This window comes from Hemitrygon akajei, unplaced genomic scaffold (genome assembly GCF_048418815.1).
Source record: "Hemitrygon akajei unplaced genomic scaffold, sHemAka1.3 Scf000047, whole genome shotgun sequence".
Classification (NCBI taxonomy): domain Eukaryota; kingdom Metazoa; phylum Chordata; class Chondrichthyes; order Myliobatiformes; family Dasyatidae; genus Hemitrygon; species Hemitrygon akajei.
In genome coordinates, this window is record NW_027331933.1 from 7,404,502 (window position 1) to 7,416,778 (window position 12,277).

The 12,277-nt window shown below is 45.2% G+C and overlaps 1 protein-coding gene across 11 annotated transcripts in view; it reads left to right on the forward strand.

Moving 5' to 3' along the window:
* LOC140720838 (NACHT, LRR and PYD domains-containing protein 3-like) overlaps window positions 1-12,277 on the forward strand; it is a 59,293-nt gene that overhangs the window by 11,586 nt on the left and 35,430 nt on the right. For all 11 annotated transcript variants that reach the window (XR_012097266.1, XM_073035683.1, XM_073035685.1 and 8 more), the window contains 2 exons: window positions 829-922; window positions 4,832-5,124. The gene's annotated coding sequence lies outside the window, so the exon portion shown is untranslated. The remainder of the gene's footprint in view (window positions 1-828; window positions 923-4,831; window positions 5,125-12,277) is intronic.

A 12,277-nucleotide genomic window follows, 5' to 3' on the forward strand; every position in this document is an offset into this window, starting at 1 on the left:
CAGGGAAATCATGCTACGAAAAGAATGAACACCAGAGAGTCTGTAAGAGATGGTTGAGATTAGGAACAGTTCTCTAACCGGGTGTTACAAATGCAAAGCAAGCGTGTGAAGAGCTGTTCAGGAAAAATGAGTTCCCTTTTACCAGAACTTGCCGTATCAAATTAATGAATGTTGTTTTCCCTTTGAGATTGTGCTCATTGTGGGTGTTTCTGAGCTGATCTCCTCAAAGTCCTGTAGAAGCAAAGACTTTGCTTCTGTTCAAAGACTCGATACATATCAAACGGTAGGAGGTGCCCGGTTACAGAAAGCAGCGTGTGGCATTGCGGAATGAAGGCCATGATTTCACTGCAAGCTCGGTGGGCTAGTGGCCAATTTACTCCTGCTATGTTTACAAGAAAAGCTCTGACCACAGAGTGATTGTAAATCAATTTAAGGAGGTCAGACCGAGGCTCGCGGGTATCCATCTGGAGCCTCAATAGTTTTCTTTACTATTGAGAAAGCGTCATGTTTGAATCCGGCTTGCAGATGACCGGGACTGGGTGCTCATTATTACAAATTGCATGATGCTGTGAAGGAACGGAAGCTCCAAGGGCAGGAGGCAGCGCAGATGTTTAGTAAGGAATCCGAATATTCTTCAATCTTGATACAGATGTAGCAGTACTGCAGAATGGGTGTGATTTGAAAATCAGACTATTGATTGTAAACACAAGAGAGCCTGGAAATCCAGAGTAACACATGCTATTTGCTGGAATAATCCAGAAGTTCAGACACCATCTATGGAAAGGAATTTCTCGACCCAAAACATCGACTGTTTGTATTTCTCCGCAGATGTTGCCTGACCTGCTAATTTCCTCCGGGATTTTGTTGTTGTTACGGGAACAGTGTCAGAGAACCCAAGCTAAGATCTCTCAATTGGACAAACGTAAGTTGCATTTGAAGGTGTGCATTTCATATTGGCAGATGAGCAATTGCCAAAGCTTTCACAACCTATTGAGTCTGGCACATTGCTTCTTAATGTGTATGTTATTAACCTACAGGGGAAATGTTTGCTTGCGTTTGCTTCTCCCTGTGAAATACTGTGAATGCTCTATGCTGCTGGATCAGGCTCCTCCGAGTGTGGCTGAGTCAGCGGGCTTCCAGCGATCTGCAGACCCGTCACGGCATGAGCTAGATCTGAGACGACAGTACAATTGTGAAACAGGACTGGCTGGGATGCTGTGCGCAGGTTTCGGAGTGTCCTGACATGGGCTTTAATACTAGAGTAATGCGGGATTAGACACCGTGTTACTTGGCACCTGTAGAATGGGTAATGTGTGTCTTGGCTCAATGAGCTGTTTCACCATCTGTAAGTCTATCTGTATCTACCTCTTCCTCAATAATGCCTTATCCCCGCTCCTCCTGTTACATTATCATTCCCAACCACTGCCCCTGCCGGGAGGCAGGACTGCAATCATTCAGTCCCTCTCTATATGCGAGGGAGCAGAATGACTCAGTCCGTGCCTGGGTGCAAACTCCCCTGTATGCCAGGCGCATGCTTCGTTCACAGGAGGAGGCCACCAAGCTGGGTTTATCTCTCATTCTCATTGACGCCGGGCTTCCTCGGGCATTAGGAAAGGCGGTAGGATCGTCCGCTTAGTTAGATACTTCCAGTCCGTGGACACAAAAGGGAAAGAGGCCATTATCAAACCCCACACCTGATATCCGCCGCCATTCCTCTCAGTATGGGAATTGTCGCACTGGAGCACTGGCCAGCGGCCGGTGGTCGAGGAATTTCCAGGAGGGAAGGTGTGATATGGGATGTGGTTCGATGAGTTCATCCTTGTTCACGTCTCAGTTACTCTCAGAAGTTGCAGTGCTGGTCCCTTCCTTCTATCACAACATTAAGCTCTGGGTAGTTTGTTAACATCTTAAGTTAAATGCAAATACATTTGAGAAAAAAAAGACCACCAAACAGCAATTTTACTTTCACTGCTCTGGGGGGAAATAATCATGACAGGTATGAAAGGTGGGAACTTCTATTGTCTGAGTCCAAGACCTGATATCCCCCAGGCTGCGGCAGCACCGTCCGCACTACAAGTGTAATCTCAGGTTACTGGGAGCGCGGGATTTAGGGGAACAAATTAGTAGACGTCACAGAATATTGCAAGAAACATAATTTGTTGTAGTTTGATTTTAAGCTTCCACATATAGTCTGGCTCGCTCATACTGTAAATTGAGTAGAGGCACTGATGTATTTGACAAATGTCTTCAGGAAAGTTTCCTTAATGGGTAAGTTGAAGATCCAAAGAGAGAGCATGTGATACTTACTGTCCGAGTAGGGAATGAGACAGGTCACATGTAACAGAAGTCTGTGTAGGGAAACTATTTGTAGCTGGTGATCACAATGTCATCAGATTCAAAGGAAGTATGGACAACGCTAGCTCTGGTCCATGGGTTGAGATTCTAAATTGGAGAAAGATCAATTTTGATGGTATCATAAAGTATCTGAATTGTGTGGATAGGGACAGGTTGTATTCTGGCAAATGTGTACTTGTATGTGGAGACATTGAAATATAAAATTTAAAGACTTCACGGCATTTATATGCCTATCAGAATAAAGGGTTAAATATACCTGTTTTTGAGAACCTTGGTTTTCAGGAGATATTGAGGCAAAAAAAAAAAACGGGGTGCATAATAGAAGTACGCAGAACGGAATTATATGAGGTACTTATGGAGTCACGGAAATGCAAGATGAAACTGGAGAAAGAAACCAGGAAGGCAATAGGATTGCAGTGGACAAAACTGATTGTCTGGATGGTAATGTATGTGTGGAGGATAGAGGAATTCTCAATTGGAATTTTCCAGTCAGGAAAAGGACACAATATTTGTAGACGTGAGGCAAGGGAGAAGTGAGGGCATGGATGTTATACAGATTATAGATAAGTAAGTGTTTGGCATATTGGGCAAATCAGAGTGTATAAATCTCCAGCAACTGACAAGTTGATCCCTCAGAACCCGATGGAGGTGAGCATGAAAATTACAGGGACGTAGCCAATATGCTTAAATTACGTTCAGCCACAGGAGATTGGAGGTTAGCTAATGCTGATCCGCTGTTTAAAAAGGGCCCCAGAATTAAACCAGGAAATCATTGATCAGTGCACCCAAAATTAGTTGTGGGAAGACATTGGAAGGACTGGTTATAGGAGTATTTAAATAAACAGGACTGATAAAACAAAATGACTTTGTGTGTTCTGGGCAATCTTATTGAGTTTTTTGCAGAAGATATGAGGAACGTTACCAGGAAAGTTGATGAAGGCAGGGCACTGGATACTTTCTACGTGGACTTTAGCAAGGCATTTGACAAGATCATTTGACATAGGATGTTGACCAATAAATTTCATTCCCTTGGCATTCAAGGTAAAGTAGTAAATGGGAGTAGACATTAGCATACAGGAGGAAGGCGGATAGTGGTAGCAGATGGTTGCCTCTCTGACTGGAGTCCTGTGACTGGTGGAATTCCGCAGGGATCGGTGCTGATATCCGTTGTTGTTTCTCATCTATATCAATGATCTCGATGATGATTAGATTAACCCGATCAGCAAATGTGCGGATGACACCGAGGTTTATGGTGTATTGGACAGCAAAGAAGACTATGAGAGCTTGCAGTGGGATCTGTGCCAGTTGTAAAAATGGGCTGATAATGGCAGATGGAGTTTAATGCCGGCCTGCCAGCTGTTACACTTTGGTAGGATCAACCAGAGTCGGTGTTGCACAGTGAACAGTCGGGCACTGAGGTGTGCGGTAGAACAAAGGCATCTGGGAATACAGGTTCACAATTCATTGAAAGTGGCGGCACACCTAGATAAGGTAGTAAACAAATCATTGGCACATTGGCCTTCATAAATTAAAGTATTCAGTACAGGAGACTGCATGATATAAGACGGTTATAAGGCCTAATTTGGAGCATGTTTGTAGTTTACGTCACCTACCCACAGGAAAGATGTAAATAAGGTTGACAGAGTATAATGAAAATTTGCAAGGATGTTGCTGCGATTGGAGAGCCTGAGTTATAAGGGAAGATTGAATAGGTTACGACTTTGTTCCTTGGAATGCAGAAGATTTCGGGGAGATTTGATGGAGGTCTACAAAATCATGAGGGGTATAGATAGGGTGGAGAGATGGTGATAGTGAAGGTTAGGTCAGGGGATAAAGTGGAGTGAGGGTCCCATTTTTAATCAGGAAACAACACCCCCCTCCCCCCGTGCTCATTTCAGTCAGTGCATCATTCCCTCCCTGTCGACCATTTTAACGACAGGGAGGGAATGTGACAATTTTCAGTGAGTGCGTCACTCCCACCTTCGGTAAAAATTCTGGCCATTTGGAATAAATGGCTTTTAAGAGAAACAAATTCCAGAAGTATTTCTTGTAGGGTGTGGATCAACATCTGCGGCCTGTGAAATGAATTCCGCTGTTAGCCATTGGCGAGGGGGTTTCTTGTGACAATAGATGTTTGGATGGAAATGCAATCATCTTTCCCAGTTCTGGTTTTCCAGTTGAGTGTGAATATATAGCCGAACGTGCTTGATTTAATTTTAGCAGAAAGGTGTCTCCCTGTACCTGGACAGATGAGGGACGTTTGAATTGAAACTGTACCTACGCCGGGCAGTCCTGTTTACACACGGAGCGGAGCTCAGACATTCCCAGAACCCGGACTGGATCAAATTCGCAGACTGGGACTTGCTGAGTTAAACAGAGAAACTCCGCTCCATTGGTTGCGGTGAAAGAAAAAGGAGAGATCTACACGGAAATCCGGACAGAAAGGTTAACGCAGCCTGTTTGTTTTCCTCTTTAGGGTTGCTACATTGATCCCACTCCCGCCTCCTCCTGCTGTCAGACCGGTCCTGAGCCGGTGAGTGTTAGTGTGACCCAGACTGCGGCAGTCCCGCTCTACCCCGGCTCACCCGGCCCTGTCCATCTGTAATCAGCGACGGACACATCACAGCCGAGTGGCCTCGGGAGCAGCAGCTCAGTCTCAACTCTCCATACAGGGTGAGCACACCGCTGCAGGACCAGTGTCGATCACCCGGGAAGTCAGACTGTGATTCCCCGGGACCACACTGAACGCCGTCCGGTTAAACATCAGAGGTAAGTGTTGTCTATGATTCTGCGCAACGATTCAGCGTTCACAGCGAGGCTCACCTTTGGTCGAGATCGGGAGTGAATTTATTGGGAGAAGGGAGTCCTGACATGTTCATGTTAACGAGTCAATTACTGTCCAAATGGATTAAGAGAAACGACGCCGTTTCTGTCAGCTACAAATACTCTCCAGGGTGGTTTCTACTGAGTGCCAGCAGAAGAAATCTTCTCAAACAGATGTTGTTAGGACAGCAGAGAAAGTCAGGAATCGCAGGCTAACCATGATGCAACTAATGTTCTGAGCTGCGTATGTTTCAATGTACCAAGTATTAAAGGAAAGTCAGATGTGCTCAGGCATGAATCAACACGTGGAATTATGACATTTTAGCCATTTGTGAGACTTGGTTGCAGGAGGGGCAGGGCTGGCTGCTCTGTATTTCCATTGTTTTAAATGCGTATGTGCATGTGGAATTAAATGGGGGAGTACTCCAGGAAAATGTCCTGGCAGTGCTCAGTCAGGAAAGCCTGGAGATCTCCTCTGCTGAGGCTTTATGGGCAGAACTGAGGAATAAGAATGATACGACCACATTAATGGGGCTGTATTACAGATCACCAACAGTCTGTGGGATTTAGTGGAGCAGATTTGCTGAGAGATTGCAGACTGTTGTAGAAACATAATTTGTGATGGTAGGTGATTTTAACTTTTCTCATATGGACGGGGACGGCCATACTGCAAAATGACTCGATGTAATAGATGGACCCTATACAGATTAGAGAGGAGGAGTTATTTGCTGTCTGAAAGCACATTAGGGACAGTGACTTGACAAGGTCTTCCCTTCGATGGTGTGGAGGCAAGTGCAGAAATTGCAGGGCCAGAGCAGAGATATTTAAATCATCCGTAGCGAAACGTGAGGTAGCGGAAGATTGGAAGATAGCTAATATTGTTCCACTGCTTCAAAAAACCTCCAAAAATAAACCAGCAAATGAGAAGCCGGGAATTCTGATGTAAGTAGTGGGAAAGTTATTGAAAGCTATTCTAAGGGACCAGATATATGACTATTTGGATAGACTTTGACTGATCCAGGATGGTCAACATGGCGTTGTGCCTGGTAGGTCGTGTCTCAGCATTCTTATAAAAGACAAGACAGTGGATGTTGCCTATGTGGATTTTAGCAAGGCATTTGCCAAGGTTCCACTTGGGAGCTTAGTCAAAAAGTTTCAGTTGCTCAACATTCAAATAACAAACTGCCGGAGGAACTCAGTGGGTCGGGCAGCATCTGTGGAGGGAAATGGACCGTCAACATTTCGGGCCGAGACCCTCCCTCTGGACTGAGAGTGGACGGGAAATAGAGAAAAGAGATGAGGTGTGGGGATGGGGCAAGAGCTGGGGAGTAAGAGGTGGATCCAGGTGAGGGGGGGAGGTAAGAAGGTGAAAATAGTGACAGGGGTGGGAGGTGAGTGGTTGGGGCAACACAGGGCTGCAGAAGATGGAAATTAATTCCATAGAGGATGAACAAAGAGGTTAGAGAGTATTTGTTATAGAGAGTGCAATGAAGATTCACCTGACTGATCCTTGGAGTGGTGGGGTCATCATATGAACAGACACACAATGCTGGAGGAACTCTACAGGCCAGGCAGCATCTATGGAAAATAGTACAGTGGACATTCGAGAGCCCAGTAATGTTCTTTACATTGTGCCTTTGGTTGTACTGCTCTTTCCTGTAGAAAAAGGGGTTAAATGCAATATTAAGCTTTCTTCACGCTTGAATGACGGTGTTTTGTCGAACCGGTTTGGATTTGATTTCAGCGGAACGGCCGCTCCCTGTTCTGAGGAATGTGACCGGACAGGCAGCTGCTTGCACGCAGACCCTGAGCACCGAGTCTCATAGAGCAACAAACCGCACCTTCCAAATCAGTCAATCATCTGCCCTCCTCCCCTTTCCAGTCCAATCCTGATGATGGGACTCGGTTCACAACATCGACTGCTTACACCCATCAGTAGATGCTGGCTAACCTGCTGAGTTCTCCCAGCACTCTGTGTGTTGCCGTGGTTACGTGTGATATGTGTGGGGTTGTGGGCGGGATTATTTGTAAGAAACGGTACACAGTATTCACACTGTCAGAAAACTCTCACACTCTTGGGGAATTGACTTAAGAATAATTCAGTTTCAGATATTTATTTCGGATCTTTATTTCCAAACAACAAGTTGTCTCTGAATTGTATCAGCATTCAAGGAGATATTTGTTTATTTTGAGCCACTTCTGGCAGCTTTGCTTTTTCTGTTCCTAGTGTTAGAATTTTTTGATGTTGTGACTAAACACATTTCCGAAGGTAGAGCAGTAGATGTGGTGTATGTGGATTTTAGCGAGGCATTTGATAAGGTACCACATGAAAGGCTTATTGAGAAAGTAAGCAGGCATGGGATCCAAGGGGACATTGCTTTGTGGATCCAGAGCTGGCTTGCCCAGTGAAGGCAAAGAGTGGTTGTAGCCGGGTCATAGTCTGCATGGTGACCAGGGGTGTGCCTCAGGGATCTGATCTGGGACCCTTACTCTTCGTAGTTTTTATAATTGACCTGGATGAGGAAGTGGAGGAATGGGTTAGTAAGTTTGCTGATGACACAAATGCTGGCGGTGTTGTGAGTAGTGTGGAGGTCTGTCAGAGGTTACAGCGGGACATTGATTGGATGCAGAACTGGGCTGTGAAGTGGCTGATGGAGTTCAATCTAGATAAGCGTGAAATAGTTAATTTTGGTAGGTCTAATATGATGGCAGAATATAGTATTAATGGTATGATTTTTGGCCCTGTGGAGGATCAGAGGGATCTTGGGGTCCGAGTCCATAGGACGCTCAAAGCTGCTGCGCAGTTTGACTCCATGGTTAAGAAGGCATTCGGTGTGTATTGGCCTTCATCAATTGTGGAAATGAATTTAGGAGCCAAGAAGTAATGTTGCAGCTATATATGACCCCGTGCTCAGTTCTGGTCGCCTCACTACAGGAAGGATGTGGAAACCATAGAAAGGGTGCAGAGGAGATTTACAAGGATGTTGCCTGGATTGAAGAACATGCCTTATCAAAACAGGTTGAGTGAACTTGGCCTTTTCTCCTTGGAGCGACGGAGGATGAGTGTTGACCATATAGAGATGTATACGATGGTGAGAGGCATTGATCGTGCGGATAGTCAGAAGCTTTTTCTCAGGGCTGAAATGGCTGCCACAAGAGGGCACATGTTTAAGGTGCTTGGGAGTCAGTAAGAAGAGATGTCAGGGGTAACTTTTTTTACACAGAGACTGGTGAGTGGTGTAATGGGCTGCCGGCAACGATGGTGGAAGCGGATACGATAGGCTCTTTTAAGAGACTGTTGGATAGGTACATGGAGCTTAGAAAAATCGAGGGCTATGGGTAACCCTAGTAATTTCTAAGATAGGTTTACGTTTGGCACAACGTTGTTTACCGAAGTGTCTGTATTGTGCTGCAGGTTTTCTATGTTCCTTGTTTTTCTATGTTAACTGTTTGCACGATTGACATTTTCCACAGGCTTAGTAAAGATTAAGAACAGTTCTAGAACAATGGCCACCTGCTTCAAAGCGAAGGTGCAGGATTTGTACAGCAAACACCTGTTCCATTTTCAGAATTTCTAATTTCAGACAGATACATCTATTGGTTCATGTGTTGATTGAGGATGTTTTGAACTCTTCTCCTCAATGGCCAGTGGAAGCAAAGCCTTTGATTCTGTTGAAGGCCGAGATTCTTGATAAACAGTAGTTTACAGGGATGGACATGGGGGAATATGGAATGAAATTTCAGATCAGATCAGATCAGCCGTGATTTCATTACCTGCAGCATCAGTTTTGAGGGATGTGTGGCCCATTTATGTGTATAGTATTGTTATATTGACTGGAAAAGCTCTGACAATTTAAATAATGTAACCTGGTATAATGACTGCATTTGAAGAGAGATATAATTTCTTTTATATGGTGAGCTGAAAACAAGCATTAAATAGATGAACGATTTACATCCAACTTTGTGCTTTAAGTATATGCCCCAGAGTCAGGGGATGGAATTTATGAGTAACTCGGTGAGCTGGGCATCACGGTGTTAAACGGAAAGGCGAGCTCCCGATTCCATGTTAATCCTGCTGCAGACTCCGTGTGTCTTTCCACGACCCCAACACAGACCCCTCGGCAACTTTAGAGGTTAGGGGACCTCGGGTGGCCACAAGTGGCCGAAGATCCCCGTGGACCCACCATTTGTCGGCGGTCGGATGGACAATGGAGAGGGTTCAGCTGTCCGGCCCTTTCTGTGCGACCCTCCCGATCTCCACATCAACTCCATCCATCTGAATCTGGGCAAATTTTAACAATTAACAAATATAATTCCTCTCAGTGACCAGCTCTCTGAGTGATCCCCTGGCTATTGGAGGAAAGGTTACCTGTGGTCCACACTGTCAGGGTGTTGAGTTTACCAGGAGACAAAGACTGCAGGGACGAGAGGTTTTCTTTTGACTAATACACTGTTTGGACCCCGCTGGCAATTCTGGTTTACATTTGTAAAACAGATGTGTTTTTTTTCAAAATACTGAACAGCGAATCTCTGCGTTGATTAATCTACTCGAAAGCAGATCAGCCTCGATAGTTCTCCCAAATCAGTCGAGATTTTGTGACCAAACTCGAGACAAATAGGGTGCTACACACTCCAACAATGGCACAGCCGAGCAAATCCCAGGATTGATTTCGTTGTCGCTCTGAAACCAGAATAAACGGCCATTCGGGTGTTTTAAAATACAAGTGCCTCCCACACCAGGACCTACCGACACGTGTGCGGTACTTTACGTCACACTAATAGACACATAGAAAGCCCAGAGCACAATACAGGCCCTTCGGCCCACAAAGCTGTGCTGAACGTGTCCTTACCTTAGAGCTACCTAGGTTTGCACATAGCCCGCTATTTTTCTGAGCTCCATGTACCTATCCAAGAGTCTCTTAAACAAGCCTATCATATCCGCCTTCACCAACGTCACCGGTAGCCCATTCCACGCAATCACCATTCTATGCGTAAAAAACTTACCCGTGACATCTTCTCTGTACAGACTTCCAAGCACCTTAAAACTATGCCCTCTCGTTGTAGCCATTTGAGTGCTGGGGAAAAGCCTCTGACTATCCACAAGATCAATGCCTCTCATTATCTTATACAGCTCTATCAGTTCACCTCTCATCCTCTGTCGCTCCAAGGAGAACAGGCCGAGTTCACTCAACAACGCCGCCCGGCTGGCATTGAGATGTGTTAACGGCTGAGGTACCAATCACGTCAGCCCACACCCACCGGCGCTGTCAACAGAGCATATACAAGCTACGTTATTCTCATTGATGTGAAGAGATGTCAATTACTGGTTACACCCAATAGTGGAGGCGGACCAGTCGAGAGGGTGGTACCACCATAGAACAGTCTCCCACTCCCATTCCAAACTCTCCGTCAAAGTGGAACAAACCTCAAAGTAAATGTTCCCCTTTTTTGTTTATCTCCATTTCCTTCCGAGGGAAGTTGGGGGTGTTTGTGAACCACCTTCTGCAGCAGGTGTCTGATGTATGGCTGAGAGGCAGGAGGAGACTGCTTGTCCATCGGTTTGATGCCGGCTCCCCGGGGTGCGAGAGATCCCGCCTGAAGAAGTGGGGGGGGATTTTATTGAAAGGATAAAGATGGTGTTAGAGGTGTCGGAGAGGATGGTTTCCACAGTGGGGATAGGAGGGAATCATCTGTGGAAATGTCCGAGCCCATGGTGGTGGTGAGCAGAGGGATTAACCATATTGGTGCACAAACACCGGCGGACTGCTGACCTGTAAATTGGCCACGTCACAAAAATCTGTATATTGTTGACGACATAAAAAAGATATTTTATATGTTACTGACAGAGGTTTTGTATAATTTATGTTCGTGTATCATCTGGATGTACTTGCCTGCGATGCTGCTAGAAGTCAGTGTTCCTCTATACCTGCACTTTCCTGTATTCCTGAATACGGGGCTTCAAAAATGGTGCAAGGGGGAGGGATTCAAATTTCTGGGGCATTAGAACCAGTTCTGAGAGAGGTGGGACCGGTGTAAACAGGACGGTCTGCACCTGGACTGGACTAGGACCTATGTCCTTTGGGGAGCGTTTGCTACTGTTGTTCAGGAGGATTTAAACTAATGTGACAGGGGGATGGGAACAAGTGCAGAGAGACAGAGGGGTGTAAAATGAGGGTAGAAGTAAAAAGTAGTAACTTGAAAAATAAAAGTGGCAGGCAGGAAAATCCAGGGCAAAAATCAAAAAGGACAACTTCTCAACATAATTGTATAAGGGCTAAGTGTTGTAAAAACAAGCCTGAAGGCTTTGTGTGTCAATGCAAGGAGCATTCATAACAAGGTGGATGAATTGAATGTGCAGATAGTTATTAATGAATATGATATAGTTGGGATGACAGAGACATGGCTCCAGGGTGACCAATGATGGGAACTCAACATCCAGGGATATTCAATATTCAGGAGGGATAGACAGGAAAGAAAAGGAGGTGGGGAAGTGTTGCTGGTTAGAGAGGAGATTAATGCAATAGAAAGGAAGGACATTAGCCTGGAGGATGTGGAATCGATATGGGTCGAACTGCATAACACTAAGGGGCAGAAAATGCTGTTGGCAGTTGTGTACAGGCCACCTAACAGTAGTAGTGAGTTTGAGGATGGCATTAAATGGGAAATTAGAAGTGCGTGCAATAAAGGAACACCAGTTATAATGGGTGACTTCAATCCACATATAGATTGGGTGAACCAAATTGGTAAGGGTACTGCGGAAGAGGATTTCTTGGAATGTATGCGGGATGGTTTTCTGAACCAACATGTCGAGGAACCAACTAGAGAGCAGGCCATTCTAGACTGGGTATTGAGTAACGAAGAAGGATTAGTTAGCAATCTTGTCGTGCGAGGCCCCTTCAGTAAGAGTGACCATAATATGGTGGAATTCTTCATTAAGATGGAGAGTAACATAGTTAATTCAGAAACAAAGGTTCTGTACTTAAAGAAGGGTTACTTTGAAGGTATGAGACGTGAATTAGCAAAGATAGACTGGCAAATGATACTTTACGGTGGATATGCAATGGCAAGCATTTAAAGATCGCATTTTGTAGATGAACTA